Here is a 20,412-nt window from a genome sequence, read left to right as displayed (position 1 = left end):
GCCCATCCGCAGGTACAACTGTGGCCACCACGGACATAGAGGAAGTGTTTGCAGAGATTCCAAAGGCTGAAGTTCCACAGGAGTTCAATTCAGAGATTTTTTGGACAAAGTTAATTGCGCCATGAAGATTGACAAAGATCAAGATTGATTTCCAGTGTGTAGAATCCATAAAATGTTCGGATGGAAAAGGGCCACTAAATATCCTGGCAGAGCTTGTACCTCTGCCTGCAGTTCCCTGCAGCGAGTTTCTGCTGGCTTTTGAACTTTTGGTCTCAATGCATAACAACAACAATGCATTTGCTCTGAGAGTTCTCCGGGATGCGGAATGAGGATAAGAGCTGTGCTGTATGGTCTGGAGGGGTGCACCATGTGCAGTGATGTAACAAAGGCCCCCACAGTCCCCAAGGTGCGGGGTAGGGGAGGTCCTGAGCTCCAGGGAACCCCTCAGCAGAGCACCCTGGTCTTAGAGATCATGTGTGAGCCTGGAGGGGGGCCCTACATGTTCTTTGCAGAGGGGAAGGGGACTTCCAGTTTCTTTACGCCAGCGACCATATGTATCCTCCTTTACTGAGCTGTGACTACTTTCAGCTCTGTAGGCTTAGAAGACTGACATCATTGGCAGCAACTGATTATAGCTGTCACCTACCCCAGGGAGAGTTGCCTACTGGTCTCTCTTACAGTTTTAAATTGATTAGGTAGTTCAATGCAAGCATGTCCCTGACTTCATCCATATAGGACAAAGATGATGTGTGTGTGTGAGGGTTGAAGGGTTTGGGGAAAGAGAGTCTCTTCGAAGTGTAGGGAAAATGCTTGTACTTTCTTGCTTTCCTGCTCAACTTTTCCCTGGCAGTGTTACCCCCATCAGGTTCAGCGATATTTGTTCAGGAATCCTCTTCCTCTTATGTATCTTTGTTTTGGTCTCCCCAACTTTCATCACTCTGCACCTCCCAATGTGAGACGAAGACTATGACTGGACCAGTCTGGAAGGAATAAGCATATCGCAAGAACTGACTACAACTGGTCCCAGAACTAGACCTGCTGAATACACAAATTCTGGGGCAAATATGCAAGAAAGTGTCACATCAGTATTGATGCGTCAATTTTCTTGCACCCCCCTAACTGCACCATGGGTGCATTGTATTTATAACACGGTTCACTATAGCGCACAATACCACAGTAGCGTCAACAGTTTTGGCGCTATTGTGGTGCTTTGCTGCACTAGTGGCAAAAATTTTGACGCTAGCCCAACAAAGCACAGGGAGGCCAATAGGAGATTATGGGTGTGTCATTTTAACGCCTGCTCTCAGCAGGAGCTGAAAGTTATGTCAAAAATGGTGCACTGAAATCTAGTAAATTTCACTGCACCCATTTTTTTCAGGCCTACCTGAATGGGAATGCCCCCCTTGCATACATTATGCCTGGCGTAGGTGTAATGTGGAGCAAGTTGTAAATGTGGCATAGGGAAAATGCCTCCTTAACTCCACGCCAGTGTAATAAAAAAATGACACTAATGTGGCACGAGGAGGTGCAAGGGGCTTGTAAATATGCCCCTCTATCTGTAATTACAGGTCAGAAACCACCCGACGTGGTGCCAAAACTCTCATCATCTTTAATTAGGTGTCCCACACCACTGGAGTCTGAGAAAAGTTTTAGTGTTCTAGGATTGGGATCCTGATTGTCACCTCCCCTTGTCAGGATTGGGAACAGGACTCTGGTAGAGTGAGTTATCGTGGGCATGCCTTGAGGATAAGAACTGACTGACTACTCGGGAGAGAAAATGGAGGTAGTCTTGAACAAACAAGATGTGATCTGGAAAAGAAAGAGTGTGAAGAGAGGTCAGAGAGCTGAACTCAACTTACTGCAACCCAAATTAGGATCTGCATAGACATGCTTGGGACTCACAGAAATTGTGACAGCATCCTGTGGTTCCACGGAAGAAGACAAGTCACCAGTGACTGTGTGCACCTTAAGAATTGTGATCATGTTTCAAAAGTCATCCAAGAAGAAGCCAAAGGGCCTTGAGAAGGTTGATGCTACCTCACAATTGCATACTGCGGCCAACAAATAGATTGATCTCTGCTGGATTACTGCTGGTTTCTGAGTGGACTCTCCATTTTGTTTGAGTGGTAGGTTTGTGTTTGGGCCTGAGGGAAAATCCCAAGAGAAAATAATCCCTCCTCAGCCTAAAGTTGTGTACTTGATGCTAAGTTTTGGGTCCACCAGTGAGGTAAAGTCTCAGGACAGTAGTGGTAAATGCTTGCATTGATACAGTTGGTGCCCTGTAAACCCTCACTGTCCTGGGACTACACCAAATATGTAGCATTTCACAAAAAAGTGGTACTCACCTCCGATAAATGTGACAGAGGCATGAGACTCCCACCCAATGAGTGCGACTGCGTTCAACAATGTAGAACTCATACCAAATAAGTGAGACTCAGCAGTACGGTTGTGTGGAACTTGCCTCAGTTACATGAGACCATGTTCTAAGAAGTGAGGCTTACAATTCGCAAGACTGTGTTGCAGTGATTGAGACTTACAAACCGTGAGGGAGACTGTACTCCAGCAAGCAATACTCACACCTACTGAGTGAGACTGTACTTCAAGAAGTGAAACTCGCACCTATAGAATGAGACTGTACTCCAAGGCATTTAACTCACATCCAGTGAAGGAGAACATAGACTGCACTTCAAGGCATGAGACTCTCCCCCCATTAGTTGTTCACAGGCTATATCTCTGTGTCTGGAGCTTCCTTCTGTGTGTTGCCTTCTGGTGATTGCTGTTTTCCTGAGAGCTCATTGGTGATCAGCTGTGGTCCATAAGCACATCGTAGTCCCATCCCCGCAATCTCTGCCTCTGGCAGACTTCTGCTCACGAACGCAGGACTTTGCAGCACCAGAAATAAAATTGGTATCACACGATTCGAGATTGTTTAACAAACCAGAAAGATTCTCATTACAGTTTGGTTTATGCAATTTGTTAGGGTGGATTTTGGAAACTCTTTGAAGCCTTTTCAATAGTTCACCAACTGCTGTATGTTAAAACGAAACAGCCTGCAAAAAGTCCTGCAAAAGGTAAATACTGCATTTAAAAAGTGACCTGAACCTATTATGCTACTGCTTAATATTTGTTGTTCAGAACTTTGACCACAGGAACCGTTTGCAAAAGTGACCCCCTTCACACCTTTGTGAGGATTCAGATGCATCAACAGTGCTTTACCTGGGCAGGTACTGTCAGGCACTGAGTATCTGCGCTTCTCGCCAGTGCTGAAATACTTTTAGGTCCTGATTACGTGTACAGGTGCTATTTATCGCACCTGATAATGATATGGCGGGGTGCGTTATTTATTGGGTGCAATAAATAACATCTATTACAAGTTTGTGGGGAATAACCTGCAGATTTTGGTGTTTACCGCAGCAGACTCCACATGATACCTTAAATCTTGTATGTTTTCCCCTGCTACACGTAGGCAGGTGTACCACACCGCTGAGTTTATTTTTAAAGAACTGCATATCATCTACACAAACCTTAACACACATCATTAAAATCTCCTCTAGTCGTAATTACAGCGTGACCATTACAAACACCTATTATTTAATCATGTGCTAAACCTCTTCAGAGTGGGTGGAGGTTATATAATTGCATCAATCTGCTTTGCAAAGTCAAGTGCCAGTTTGAGATCTTGGGAACTGACAGATTTCTGAACTTTCAGCAAACAATGTTTGCTTTTTTACTGAAATCACTGCATTGAAATGTAGGCTGTGTTTCTTCCTCACTAACCTTTTATTCTCGAGCATACACCTCAAAGCCTTGTGTGATCAATGCCCAGTTGTCGTAAAGAGTATAACAGCTAAGGGATGGATGTAGCCAACGAATAATTAAACCACACGTTATCCACATTGCTCTAAGGCCCACATTTATACTTTTTTAGCACCGCATTTGCGCCACTTTTTGACGCAACAATGGCGCAAACTTACAAAATACAATTGTATTTTGTATGTTTGCGCCGCTTTTGCGTCAAAAAATGGCGCAAATGCGGCGCTAAAAAGGTATAAATATGGGCCTAAATGTGTTTGAAGAAGGAGCATTGAACATTGCAAAATGTAGGTCCAAATCATTGAGTGCCTTTGGGGGCCAATAAATAGTTTACAGAAAGGCTTGAGCCACTTTGCATAGCTTTGAATGTCGTCATAGATATGGAGTAAAAGGCCAGGCAGTGCAAATCGCTATGTTACCTTTCTTTGCTCCACACCCATGGATTTTGACACATTCCCAGATTTACAAGACCATGTAAACCCTAGGGATGCGCCAAAACCTGCCTTCAAATCTCTATCACTGTCAGAGCCTACCGACATACTCAAATTCCTCAAAGCCACTTCTTATGAAGATTATATCTCATGCTTGCCCTTCATCAGAGCTTTCTCTGGGGGCACTCCCTTACCCCTACTCACCATTGGCAATGCCTCCCTTAGTCAAGGAATCTTCCCAGAAGCTCTAAAGACAGGCCAGATGCTCCCGCTTTTAGAGAAAGCAACACTAGGCCCTCCCCTACCAGACCATCCCTCACCTATCATTCATTGACAAGGTCATTGAAATACAGCCTGTACAACTCCAGTATCACATCAGTGCTAGCCTTCTGCTGCACGACTATCAGTCTAGCTTCAGATCACGTGGTAGGACAGAGACCCCTAGCTTACACTTTGTAGACAATGCCCTCTTGACTGCAGATGAAGATGATCCCTGCCTTCTGACGTTGCTGGACCTCTCCACGGACTTTAACACACCAGGCCATTCTTTCCTCATGCACACCGTGAAGTCTTGAATAAGATTCACCAGCAATTTCTTTTACTGGCTCTCCCAGTACATTTCCAACCTACACCAGTTTGCTCACATAGGCTCCTCCATGTCCAAAAAGATTCTTGTCACCTGCGGAGTACCCCAGGCTTCCAAACCTCCTCCATAAGGCTGCTTGCTGCTCTGCTGTTGCATGAATATTCACCAAGATTCCAATTATAACACTACTTGAAAGTCTCCCACGCTTTAGACATCCAGTGCCTCAAATACTCACCGTACATTATCCAGACCTGAATAATCAGTGCCTTCCTGAAGCTCAATAAAACGAAGTACAAACAGGATGCTTGATGACTTCAAACCCCAACTTTCACTGACCGCCAAGCCACTTAGATTTAACCTGGACACCAACCTCCACCTCAAGGAATACATTGCCAAAACTTAAAGAGCCTGGTGTCAGCTCTCTCTTCTAAACAAAGTAAAACCATTTCCACTAGAGAGCGACTTCATGCCTTCGTACTCTTGCATCCAGATGGTAGGAATGTCCTGCTCCATGGAATCCTGAACTCCACACTGGCACCTTTTAACTGCAGTGGGTCTCATACAGGGCCTGAAGAAATATGATCTCCCTCAACCATCCCGATGCACCTCCTTTGGCTGCCTTTGCCAGCCTGTGCCATTAGCAAAACAGGCTGCATTGTATACAGTGTCATCATAACTAGCACCCCTGCCAATCATGCATGTAAGTTTACCATATCTGGTAGTTCTTGGCACACCAGCAGCCAGGACACCATCAGACTGCAGACAAAGAAGTGGTAAAAAAACAAGGCAGGTAGCCTTTTCCGTCCATGCATCCAGGAACTGAAAGAGCATCCCTGTATCCATTAGCACAGCCCCAACATTGCTCCAATTTAGGAATGACTTGAAAACCCACTTCATTAAGGAACTCTACATCACCATGCAATAACTATCCACAACCCAGCCCTCTTCCATCACTCACTATTTTATGCTTGTCATATACATACACACATAGATACCTACATACGTACATTACAGCATGTACCAGAAGAAGTCTACCAGAGTCCAAATCTAATAAGCATATACTAATAAAATCTATCATAAAGAGTACAGAGGTATGTGAATGTTATAGTGTTTTATAGACTTTTCGGCAGTTTCTTCAAAAGCCTGTTCACACTCTTAAACACCAGTTGCTGGACCTGGCCCTTTTTGCAGGGTTATCCCCACACTTTTTGCCTTCTTCCTCCTATTTTTCTGACCTGTTTTTGTTGACTTTAGTACTCTGGCCACTTTATCACTGCCAACCAGTGCTAAGGTGCAAATGCTCTCTGTCTAAATTGTATTGGTGATTGGTTTATCCATGATTGGCATATTCGATTTACTGATGAGTCTCCAGTAAAGTGCACTAAGTGTGCCCAGTAGTTAATTCATTACTGTTACCTTCTCACTCCAGAAAGCAGAATACCCTTGTCAACCCAAGCCTACGTCAGTGTGAGAGTTGGTCAAAACGTCATTGAACTCCTGTCATTCATATCAATTCCTCACAGCACAGACAAGCCACTACGTACCTGATTACTGACATACCCAAAATGGTATTTAAGTCTGTAAGTTTACAAAGTGTATACATCTTGTTGAATAATTGCCAATGGAATCAAAGGGCCTGATTACAACTTTGGAGGAAGGTGTTAATCCGTCCCAAAAGTGACGGATATACCACCACCCGTATTACGAGTCTATTGTATCCTATGGAACTCGTAATACGGCTGGTGGTTAATCCGTCACTTTTGGGACGGATTAACACCTCCTCCAAAGTTGTAATCAGGCCCAAAGTCTTTTTAGAATATATATGCCTATGCTCCATGCTGAATATATGGTTCTCCTTTTCATGCAAACTCCATGTTCATAGTAGTTTATTGATCTCTCCTAGAGTGCATGTGTCCCATCTCAATTATGTATTCAACTTCTCCATGTTTTCAATCCAGAAGGTAGGTTACTACTTTCTGCACATACCCCTCCACGCACATGCCTAATTCCTGACAGCTAACTTGTATTGTTCAAACCTGCAGTGATAACCTCACAGATGACCAAGCAAAAGTGATGCTCACTACAGTTTGTTCTTCTAGCAGATCTCAGCAAGCGGAGAAGTGAATATTCATGCCCATGAAGTCAGGTGAAGTCGGGGACTCCGACATCAACTAAAACCATTCTCTGCTGCCAAGTGCCCTGCACAATGTAGAGTGGTCATAGCATTGAAGGGAATTATGTTTCCTTGCTAGCACTGTGAGTTTGCAAGAATACCAGCCACTTGCATCACAACATTTCCTTACCCCACTGCTGAAAGCCCCTCCCTGGGACTTCTGGCAGTGGGTGAATGAGAATACGCTGCACTGTTCCACAACTATGTAAGCCTTTGCTGACAAAAGGGTGCCTTGGAGCATTGCCTAGTAAGAGGAAAATTCTGACTGTGGGCAAAAGCAATTTTTGTCCCTCCCTACTGTAAAAAAAATGCTAGGTTATGGATAGCGAAGCTAGCATTTGCTTTTAAAAAATTAGGACATTTTCAAGATGGACTACTTGCCAACTTTGCACAGCCCTAAGCTTAGCAACCACCATATTTCCTCTGGACATTTGAAACTAAACAATCTTCATTAACCAGTATACTGCTTAAAAAAGGTTTACAAAAACCCATTCTTTTAAACAGATGAAGAATATTTTGGCAGAGTCAAGAACATAACATAGAAAAGATAGAGCAAGCAAGAACCTGGAAAACCATCTTAATTTGTAGGGGCAGTCTTTAATTAATGCAGAAATAGGCAATAAATCCCCGGGGACACAGCATTTACCAAAACATTTTGAGTGATACTGTCAATACTTATTTGGGTGGAGCTCTATTCATTCAGAGATATTTTTCATAATGTGTATACATATAAAATGGAGTTATGGTATTATGCAATGTTCTATGATTTTTCTGTTTGTGATCAAACACACAAAAAGTGATGAGAGAAACACTTGCGGTAAGTCTATCCACTGGTAATCGCTGGTAAGGAACGATGGGTTGGAATGCTGCCTTGAGCGATTGTCAGTGGTTAGGCAAACTGCAAGCATTTCTCCCATCACCTTTTGTCTGTTTGTTGTTACTCTTTGTGATGTCACTTCCGGTGATGTCACTTCTGAAAATGTGAATGCTAATTAGTCCTCTTTCTCATTTTAACATTTGTGTTGGGTGGTTGGGGAGCATACAAAGATTCTGGGTATGATTTCCATTTGGGTTAATTTGTTGCTTCTTAGACATCTACACCAGCAATGTGCTTTGGATTTGCTACATCTGGGTGCACGAATACTGAAAGGGGTAGGAGATTTGCTTGCATTTCATAGACGATGGAGTTCAGGAAATTCCTCTGTCTCTGTATTGCTATAAACAGACTACTTCATCCTTAACATATTGATTGCAAACTTATGTTAGAATCTCGTTCCCAAAAATGAAATATTGAATGCTGCCGAGTTTGTCTTTGATTATTTGCACAGCACTGCTAAGTTGGATTAGTCCAAGGCCCTGCCCCACTGAACCAATAGTCTTTGGTCTCTGCAGAACCAATCGTCTTTGCATTTAGTAGATTTCTAGCGAACATCTGGTGTAAAGGACAAGTTTTTATCAATATCGGTTTTTAATGATTGTTAATGATTTTTTAATTACAGTATGTATGTATTTTTTATCTATTCTTATAACATTTAAAGTAGATGTATTTATATGAATTTTGTCGTAATATATTTAAATGAACTGCTATGTGATATTGTACCTTGATGGTTGCTGATAACCGAATAAAGTATTTTACTACTACTGCCCCACTGACAATGAGGATGGCTTTGCAGTGTGAATGCTTTAGTTCCAAACTGAACGGGAAGAAACCCAGAGGACATTCCAAAAGACCTAGGGCCAGATGTACAAAGCATTTTTCAAGTCGCAAAGGGGCCGATTCGCAGAATCGGCCCCTTTGCGACTTGAAAAATGCTTTTTGGGATTTACAAAGCCCAAACTGCGATTCGGTAACTTCTTACCGAATCGCAGTTTGGGTTTTGCGGTTTCGGTATTAGGAAGGGGCGTGTCAAGGGCGTCTCTTCCTAATACCGAATCCAAATGGTATGCGGTCGCAAAACAATCACAATTAGCACCAGTGTCACACTGGTGCTAACCCATTTGCAAACGGGAAGGGGTCCCCATGGGACTGCTTCCGCTTTATGAATGGCAGCAAAAATATTTTTTCAGAGCAGGCAGTGGTCCCACAGACCCATAAAAGTTCATAGAACAGTACGACACAGACAAAAAGCAGATACGATAAAAATATCCAATCACAATGTGTTAAAGTCAATCAAAAAATCCGTGGCATATGAAATGAAACTAATTATTAAAAAATCCATAAAAACTTCTGAAACAGTATCACATGACATTAAAAAGTGTAATAGATAAAAAGAAACCATAGCACACTCTTATTAGTTGCCAGTGCAGTATACTAAGATTTGCGTGGGTGCACCTGGTCTGAAAAAGAGGCTTCTTTCAGGAATAAAATTACATTAGGCAAAGCCTAAAGACCAACAACACGCAAGTACCGGTGCTAAAAGTACACATCAGCACATATCCAAATATAAAGATTGGCTTGGAGCTGCTGAAATGCACAATGACAATTATGTGCAGACAGTGTTATAAAGTGCTATCATGCAGTGGAGCATGAATGACATGTAGAACTTCTCGAAATAGAATAAATCGAAAAGCTGCCCCACATTAGCCAATCGCCGGTAAACAATTACCCCATCTCTTTGACTTTACTTTTCCAATGGAGATATTTGGCAACTGCACAGACGACCCATTGTAGGAAAGACAAGGTAAGGATACGTTGGTGGATGTTTAGTGAACAAGTGCATAATATGTATGTAGCACTCAAAACTGTACCTTTAATTGTAGCACTCAAATCTGTACCTTTAATTGCAGCACTCAAAACTGTACCTTTAATTCCAGCACTCAAAACTGTACCTTTAATTGCCAGATATTTGTCATAACAAAGAAATCCATCTTCACACCTGATATTCTCGCTGCCAAATGGAAAATCAAAGCACCAAGGTCTTTTACGATTTAAACAGGTCAAATCTGCCATTGGTCTCCTTAATGTTCATCCCAGGCTTGTCCTCCTCTACATGTACTTCTGCTCTTCTGAATAAGGAGAATGGGAGGGAACAGGAGCAGGAGGACAAATAGGTCAACAGAATGGATAAGCCGCAGCAGTGAAGCAGAGGAGGAAAGGAGGCAGAGATAGAGGTGACACCGAAACATAGATGGGGGAGTCTTAAGGAGAAGATACCCAGGTGAGGCTCCTTGAAAGAAGGCTACAGAGGGGTTTATAGATATATAGGGGTTGTGAGATAGGTAGGGTTTTAAAGTGAGGTAGAAAGATAAAGCTAGAGACAGAAAGAAGGAAATATGGAGATGGAGTGGGGTGCGGTTCATTGAATGGTAAGGTAGAAAGAGATGTGAGTTTGTGTGAGGAAGAGGCATAGAGAGATAGATGGTTAAGAGATGAGGTAATGAGTGGTACAATGTAGAGAGAATGGTGAGGTAGCGAGCTAGGCAAAATGATAAGTGAGGTATAAAAAGAGCAGTCAAGCTAAGAGAGGTGAGGTAGAGATATGCATAAAGAGAGGGGTATCGAGAGGTGAGATGGGCAGACTTCAAAATAGAGAAGGCTACAAAGATAAATAAAAGAAACTAGGTAATGATAGAAGCAAGGTAGAGAAAAAAGTTGCAAGAAAGATGTAAGATAATGAGAGAGATGGATCAGAAGTAAAAAAGAGAGTGGGCTGGAGGAGAGGAAAGGTATAGAACATATGGAGAGGTAAACTAAGAGATTAGGCAGTGAGAGAGAAAGAACTAAAGCAGACAGATGTGAAGAGCAGAGAGAAATGAGGTAGAAGTGAGGAAAAGAGTGTTGGAAAAAGAATAAATGTGAGGTGGAGGTACAAGTGCTGTACAGAGAAATGGAAGGAGAGATCGAGAAGTAAGATAAAGAGAGATGAAGTAGAAAGAGGTGTAGATGGAGGAGCTATAGAGTGAGGTTACATGGAAATGGAGCAGTTAGGTACAGAGAGAGAGAGAGAGAGAGTGATAAGGCAGGGAGAGTAGCACTAGAAAGATGGTTAAAGAAAGTGAGGTAGAGACAGACGTGCAGAGAGAAAGATGAAGTAAAAGAGGTGATATTAAGTAAGCAGTGGCGGCTGCCACTGAACAGGGGTGGTGGGGCGGGACAGGGCGAAAAGGGATAGGAGCGGAGTTTAAAAAAATTAATAAATGTTAAAAAAACCCAAAACACTTGCATTTGGGGGTAGACGCGCTCGTCTCCCCTTCATCCTCTTCTTGACGTCTGCATAGACTCCCAGCCAATCACGACGCTGCTGTCAGCATCGTGATTGGTCTGAGCGGCCTGCTTCGCCGCTCAGACTGGGAATGGGAGCTTGTGCATCTTCTCTACCCGGCTGTGCTATGCAGCCCGGTGGAGAACATGCAAAGAGCGCATGTCTTTTTGGCAGGCCAAATACGACGGGCTAAAAAGGCATGCACACTTTGGCCTATATTTATAGTTGCTTTGCTCTGAATTAGCGTTATTTCTTTTATGCTAATTCAGCGCAAACTTAACTCAATATTTATATTTTGACGCTAGACCCATCTACCGTCAAAATATTGGATTTAATGTCATTTTTTGGATGCGTTAAACCACCTCGCGTCAATGAAATGCAAGATAAGCGTTCCCGTCCAAAAAATGACTATAAGCCCCTAGTGCATATTTATCCACCCAGGCAAAAATGATGCAAGAGTGAGATGCAGACCCAAAAAACTACATTAACTTCAATCTGCGTCAAATTTAATGCCTGGGTCAGACCAGATGTTAAAATGAGGCCCACACACCAGTACTTAAGGAAAACACACAGAAGCAACATTACCAACCAACAGGACAAGATGGAAGTGCTACTGCTCCAGCTCGCGAGAGGACACGGAGGATAGCAACAACAACAGCACCCACCGCCACCACTGCAGCAACCACAACCATCACAACAGGCCCACAAAGGCAATGCAGAAGGCAGGAGAGGATAGTCTGAAACAGGACGACCCTGGTTGGCCTCAGGAAACAAGATATCATAAGGACATACAGATTCAACCGGCACCTAGTGCACCACATTGAGCCACAGATCACAGCCAGCCTGCAGACCCCACATAATATACCACCTGTGTCAAAGCTACTAGCTGTCCTGCACATGCTGGCAAGTGGCTCATTTCAAACAACAGGTGCCCTGGTTGCTGGTGTGTCACATCTGCCATTCTCGGAGCTCCTGCCAAAGTTGTTAATCGCAATTATCTCTCTGCCACCCTGCCACATCAGCTTCCCCAACACCCAGCAAATGCAGCAGGAGATAAAACAGGGGTTCTACCAATTTGCTGGCTTCCCGCATGTGCTCGGTACATTTGACTGCACCCATGTCCAACTTGTTCCACCATTGTCATGGCATACACTATATTTACAAGTTTGTGGATGACCACTCTTTTGTGACTTGAAGCCACATTGTAAATCGGCCACCCTCCCACGCAGCACTTAGCGTGGAATGGGTGTGCAATGTGTGTTGCTGCAGGTCTGTCACCACAAGATACATACCGTGATGCTGCTGACTCAGATGTAGTTGTCACCTAAAACCTGAGGTGGTGCCAACATCAAACACCACCCCAGGTGTGCTGTTTGCAGGTTGCAATAAGGAAATAGACTGTGATTTGACCTCATATGAATGTGCCACCTATGCATGCTGCATACTGCTGCACGCACAGAAAGCCAATTGCCCATGAAAACAGTATATGTATAGGAATGGTGTCCCTTCCTGCACAGAGATATCCACCTCCACAGGGCAGCTAGCCAAGCACCCTGGTGCAAGGTTGGCAGTGTTGGTGCATGGCTGCATATGAGGCGCTGGTGCAGGGGAGAACAAGGGGTTGCCTAGTAACATATTACACATGGTGCATTCATGCATAGTGAAAATGATGCAGCAGAGTGCTGCCAATGTTAGAGCTGTGTTGTGCATTGTCACTTACTCATTAAAATGGGCCTAAGTATTGCAGTTCATCTGTAATGACATGTCAAAATGGCTGGGATGTCCAGGCTCAGTGTGGTTACCACGTTGTCACCACATCTGACCCCACTGTGTTGTGAGGGTGTATCATGTCCTCTCTAGTGATAGCACACTGATACAAAGGTGCACTACATAACACATGGTACGTACATGCAGCGCATCAGTTGGGATTCCAAATCAAATGTCCCAGGTCCTTAAACCAATATCCAAGATTGTCATGTTCAACAACACACTGCTAATAAAACTTTGCACAAGGCTAGGAACTCACGCCATACCACAAACATGTATGAGTCGCAACCAACTCAAAATAACAACTGCCATGCTACATGATAAACCTGTTGCTAGCCTTAACAACATCTTACACCTTTTATCTTTTGCAGCGGATCAGGGTTATGGCAGACAGCCATGGATGATGACCCCATTTGCAAACCCAAGCACAGCAGCAGATCATGCATACAATAAGGGAGATTGTAAGACACGCAATATCTTGGAAAGGGCATTTAGCATACTGAAATCAAGATTCAGGAGCCCGGAAATCACAGGAGGCAGCCTCCTAAATGCCCCACACAGTGTGTGCAAAATCATCCTGACATGTGCTATCCTGCACAACATATGTGTGCAAATGAACGTTCCTATGTATGACCAGGTTGATGACCTTCCTGAGGAGGAGGAGGATGGTGGTGCGGGGGAACAGCACAACTCAGCTGCTGGGGTACGCTGGAGACAGCACATAGTTGAGAACGTTTACTCTTAAGAACCACTGAATTCACCTTGTTAATTTTGGGACTAAACACTTCACTTATACAACCAATCCTGCTTTGGTCTCGTCAGTCTCCACTACATATACCATAGGAATGTGAGTGTAACCTCAGGGAGCATGTTACAAATGTGAATCTGACAAGTACTGTTGCAGCATTATATGTGATGTGTAAGATTATCCTGCCACCATGACACACATCATTAACAGCCTCATCACTGCTATATGACAACTGAAGGACACAATCTATAGACCACAACTTATTTTGTACATCCACGGTTGCCAACTTGTTAATCAATAGGTCATCACACACAACTATATCATGTCCAAATAGGATGTATGCAAGGGGCCCACACATGAGGTAGTGGATGTCAAAAAATAGAAATTTAGTCATAATGGTACTGAACACTGTCACAACTTAGTGTGAGAGTTGCAATGTTGCAATGGCTACATGGAACATGTGTGACTTGGGGAGGACATCTTCGGTAACTATGGTCATCATGATTGGCCCAGGTATAACAACCAATGGAAGAAGTTGGGCATGCACAGTCTATCCATGGTAATCTGTCCTTCCACTGCCATGTGGCCCAATCCTGACAGAGTCCACATGACCTCACACATTGCACGGACACGTCTGTGAAATGCACATCAGTATGGATTAGAACATATGCAGCTAGGGCTGCAGGTCAACCACACAAAACCAACAACCATTGGTAAATGCAATGAGTTTAATCAAACTTTTGTGATCAAAACATATTCTGGGTGGACTGTAGGCAGTGTGTCATACACACTATGTACCAAAGATGTACACATATCAGACAAATATGCAGGCTTCACACAAGTCTCCATAAACTCCAAATCTACATACGGAGACAGTTGTCGGGTAATATTTCCTAGGTAGCATTGGTTCACTCATCATCAACAATGCCTGAGCTGTGTATGTAACTTTAAATATTATGCTCTGTGTGACAACATCACACATCACATACAAAAACACAATACATAATCCCAAATCAGAACTATTGCATTGCACTGACTGCCAAACATATGTGTAAACACTGTTGTGACACATGCATATATATGCACGACGTGCAACAATTTGCATGCTGTTGACTTTGTAACACACACATTGGTGGAACAGACCAATCACACCCTTACTGCCTTGTTGCATGGACTACCACATGTAGCCATACCCAATCCGCCACACTGCAGCACAGCCCATGTCATATGTATGTTGATTCAGGGTGCATTTAAAGACAATGCAAAAAACCACACAATCAGGAAATGAGTCAGAAAATATGACGCAAATGTGTCTAAAACATCTGCAAATGCAAAGAAAATGACACATGGGCCCTTAGCGTGAATTCCACCTTTGCACTCCTCTCAATAATGCCTTCAGTGAAATCAATGTATAACCATCATGCGTCAATGTAAAGGACGCACGTGCGTTATGCATATAAAAAGCCTACGCAAATGTCAAATGCGTCAAATAAATACACGCATAACTGAAAAACATGACGCACGGGGACAGGTGGTGATGTAATAGGAAATCCTGTCTACAAGCATGGTACAGTGGGAGTAGTTTTACTTTCTCTTCTCTTTACAGTCTGTGCCTTTGTGACTGTGTGTGTTTTGGAGCTGGTGGTTGAGTCTTGGTTGTCTATTGAAGTTTGTGGTGTCCCTTCTGTCGTGTCCTGTTATATATTGTGTGCAGTTTGTCCCAGTAGTTGTGGTTTTGTGTGGTTTTTGTCTATATTTGTATTTGTACTGTGGGGTGTCTGTCTGGGGTAGTTACTCATTTGGGATAGTTGGGATAAGTTAGTGGTTTAAGATTCTGTTTATTTTTTTCTTTCTTCGTATTTGAGGTCAACTTTGAACATATTCGACATGTCTGGTAAGGAGAGGTTGACGAGGGTGTCAGAGGATGAGCTAGCTGGATTTGTGTGGCTGGAATCCCACTACCTGCCAATGATGTTTGAGATGGCTGGCCGGGTCATCCGGGGATACTGGACCGAGGCCAGGTGGCTGCGGTGGGGCAAGGGCCTCCACCACCTGAAGTGAGTATATAGGACCAGCAGAAATGAGCACCAGCTAAAACATCGTTGGGCAGATCCGGTGGCCAGTGAGCACGATCTGCTCGATCACCCTTGGATTGAGATCGGCGGCCCTGTTGGGGAGTCTCCCATTGGCATACTGTTGAGTGTTCACTGCTTTTGAATGGCAGTAGCAGATGTGTTGGAGTGCTGCATGCAGTGCATGTGGACAGGTAGTATGCAACTAGAATGAAGTGTATCTGCACCAGTCTAGCCCTGGAGTTAACATGTCCAACAATGATACCAATGCAGGTCAGATGTCTGAGGATTCCTGCACAACCATCATTAAGGCACACATTTCTGAGGCCATAGCAAAACCTGTGCCCCGGCATAGTGTCATGTCTGAAATGCCAAGGCACCTCCAGCCTACCATATTTTCCCTGGATTGTGTCAAGAAAGTGGCACAATGCATGCATAGCACAACTTTGTCAACATTTCATGCACATGACCTCTGCCCCACCCATTATATTAGCAATGGGGGTTTACCCACCTTAGGGGGCAATGACTATGGGGCATTTGATGCCATTAGACAACTTTGCCACATCAGTCATGGATTAATGAACGCATGATCATTGCAGACTTAAAATTGAGTGCATGTCTATCACAAAGCACCTCTAGGTGCATTGCAGGACATGCTGGAGTACCTGAGTCATAAGTCTTGCAAAGTTCCAAGGTAGTGTTATGTTTTTTTACACAATTCCCCCTTATACCATGTTGTTCCATCTTCCATAGATGGCCCACATATGGATGCTGCAGGGTATAGCACTACGTGAGTCTCTAGCCCAGTGTTAGTGTTCAGATGTGTGGCTTTAACTCACCTGAGTGTCTGTGTCATTGTGTGATCGTAGTGGTGTGTCTGTTGCACTGTTTTCCACTAGGATAACTAGCACACTCCTCTCAACTAGTTCACACTGAAATTTGTTGTCCACTTGGAGTGACTATGATTTGACACTAAGCATGGTTTGCCACTCATGTCTTACAGATGGACCTGCCCCCTACACGATTGGGGAAGTGGCGCGATTTGAGGGCCCAGATATATCCAGAAAGTGTGACAATGTGTGTCCTGTGAAGTAATCCAGGGTTTGGTGTGAGAGAGTCAGGTGTGTTAAATACAATGCCAGATGTGATAAACTGTCCAATGATCAGATATCAAAGTAGGCAGAATGCTGACATTATGGCCCATTTAAAGGATCCCCATGCACCACCAGAACAGCACATCTTATGAGGCTCGTAGTGCACAATGGCCAGCATCCTGTACACAATGTGGTGACAAGCCACATGTAGGGCGATATGTGACTAAGAATGACAGAGTGCAGCGCTGTGAGAACATTGGCAGTGGCACACTCCATCATTCTCACAACACAGGGATGCACCATATTGAACCCAATTTGGTGTGCTAACGCGTCCTTTTATGTTAATTTATTACACATTAGGACTCGTTTTAGGCCAATGAATCTTGTAACCCAGTGGAGAGACACCGTAGGACGAGATAACTGATCAATATGTCAAGCAATATATCGATAATGTCATCAATATTTATCACAACAACGCACTTTACTTTGGTTAAAGACATTAATCAAATTGTCGACGCGACCATGACCTTTCAGCCATGAATAACCACACCTGTTAATAGAATTTTATGTATTTTATTCCCTATTGGTTACAATCTACGAGCAAAAGAGTTAATCTCAATACCAGGAAACATAATAGCATAGTCACGATATGGCAGCTTTGATAAGATTTCATTAATGCAAGAATCACAAACATCAATACATAGCACGGCGTAAACATAGATCAGAATACAGCAAATGTCATATACGTGTTAGTTCAGCATAGCACAATGTCAGTCATTTGTCTATTTGCGTCAGTTGAAGTGAACTCCTGTCCTAACCACTAATTAGCATCAGCATGTTGGGCTTCATGCAAAAGAATTTAGAACACCAATTTGGAAAACATATGACTATGGTCTCTATCAAAATGAGCAGTTGGTACCTAGAAAGGAAAAGCAAACAGACAAATTACAGATTGTATTGTCATAATTACCCTCCAAGGATTAGGTCAGCACACAGGATCAGTCTTCGTCTTCAGGACATCAGTCGAAACCCCATCAGTCTAAGCTCGACTAAGGAACAGGGGACACTTCCTTCATAAGGAGGAGAAGTGTAAAATCGGGCAGTCTATGGGTGAGGATGATTTTAATAAGTCTCAAAGTCACCAAACAGAGTGACAGTGTTTCTGGATAAATCAATAGCATTCCCTACCTAGTTCTCTCGACCCTTCTGTGACATGGGTTTTTATCCCTTTTTCGTAATACCTTCCCCCAAGATTTCATTGGACATTTACTATACCCCACTATCTTTAACCTATCAAATTAAGCATTACGTAATTCTAATTATATAGATACATTCAGCTTCCAAGTTGAAGAAAAAGAACATTTGCAGGGTCATGGCCCTTTGCGAGTCAGCACAGAAAAATGCTTTTAGTATTTGAGCTAGGCAGCTAAAACCCACAGCTCACGCTAACTTAAGGCCTATAAGATTTTCAATATAAATGCAATATCGTAAACATTAATATAAACTTGATTAACCATAGCATGAACAATTTCACTCATCATTATTAATTTGCATATACATTGGTGGCCACATATCGTGGTCATAATTCAAATGCACGTTTAAGCAAAATCACTATTATTATTATTTTCTATGCAGCATCGTTGAGCATTGATACAAGTATTTCATTTTAATATATGTATTATTTAAACTACGCTCTCTCAGGTGCATCCCTGTACTGTCATCAAGATGGAGGACTGGGCTGGCAATTTTTCCCCAGCATGGTGCTCCATCTTGTGCACTCCATGTATGTTACACTTATGTGGAATGTAATTGATTTGCATGCAGGTCCAGGCCAAACATGTGCTGGCATGTAAATGGGTGTGAAAGGAATAGTGGTGGCAGATCTGGTATTGATGGCTGTCTACACTTGGACACGTGAATGTAGATGTGATAGACCTATGGATACCAGCTTCCTAGTTGTCAGCCCTTCCAACATATGATCCACTCCTTGACTCCATGTATGAGTGGGCAGGCCTTGGTGGATGACCAGGACAGTTGAGATGATGTATTGCATGGCCACCGCCCCTTAGGCTCAGGGGGAGATGAATACCAAATTGTTAGGTAGATGTGATGCTCACAGGCTTGCATCTGTACATATCAGCTCTGACCCCTCATGGTTACCAACAGCATCCTATCCTCCCAATAACATTTCCAGGTTACTGGTGATGTATGGTTAGAAAGAGACACAGATGATGAGGAAGTTTGAGCCTGATCTATGTAAAGTTAGAGCTACCTTTGCAATATTCTTTTTTACGCAAAAGTAATGTACACTTCCAAATGTTTGGTTCATTTTCTTGGTTTGCATTGCTTTAGTGTCATAAATATGATGCTAAGGCAGCATTGTCATTACATTTATCACGGCCATCGTCTTTTCTGGAATGTGAGTTGGAGTGCATTTGTATTTTGATTTAGCAGTGTAAGCTGCTAATCTGTACAGACTCCACACAATGCTGACACTGATGGTTGCCTGTCTCCATTTAACAGCTGCCAACATGACCAATGATGAGCTGCGTGCGTTTCAAAAGAGGGCAGTGAGGTACCGCCATATCCTGGCAGTGAAGTCTGGGTTCCGAAAAATGGCTCGCCACTGCCATGCAGAGTGGGCAACAGGGGAATGGCGGGCATTCCCAGAAGGGGTCCCCACACTGGCTAAGAAGGCACAGCAGACACCTAGCTCATCAGCAGTGCAGGGGGGCACAGCTGGCACTACACTCATAACATCGGCTGCAACTACAACAACAAAGTGCAACAGCCCACACTACCTACTGCCATGGACACTCACTTGCTGCAGGATCTGCAGAGGGATGTTTCCCTGGTCCTAAAACGTTTGGACAGTTTGGAGAAGGAGGTGGCCGCTAACACCAAGAGGCTAAAATTCATCAAGAAAAAACCTAAAGAAGGCCTAACTTTGAGTCATCTCTGAACCGTCACCTCCAAGTTCTGTCCCCTCCCTTCTGATTTTAATTTATGTTTTATTGTGGGTTTTAGGGTGTTAGTGTTAGGTTAGTGTAGGTATGTAATCTAGATAGGATAGGTGGATATGGGGGTGGGTTATTTACTTATTATGTGTTGATTGGTGGGGGTCATGTTGGGGTATCTATGTGTTTTCTATAAAAAAAAATATATTAGTTAGTATATGTGTAGTATTAGTATATGTTGTCCTGCATGTGTCTTGTAACTTAAGGGGGTTGGGGGCCAATGTTTAGAGTGTGGTGTTAAATGTGTTAGTTAAGTTTAGCATAGGAGAATTAGCTTTAGTTGTTGGTTAAGTATAGTTAGAATAGGTTAGTTTAGGATAGGGTAGGTTTTATTAATGTTTTTAATTTAGTTAATTTTTTAATGAACATTTTTGCATACTCCTATACATTTTGTGTTATATGCTTGTGTCTCAGGGTCTTCCCATGAGTTCACAGTGCAAATTGTGTGTTGGCCTAGGGATTCCGTCCTGCCTCCGAATACCTCCCTTGACATGTGCATCACCTACTGA

This window comes from Pleurodeles waltl, chromosome 3_1, assembly GCF_031143425.1.
Source record: "Pleurodeles waltl isolate 20211129_DDA chromosome 3_1, aPleWal1.hap1.20221129, whole genome shotgun sequence".
NCBI lineage: Eukaryota > Metazoa > Chordata > Amphibia > Caudata > Salamandridae > Pleurodeles > Pleurodeles waltl.
Note: the sequence above shows the minus strand (reverse complement) of the source record.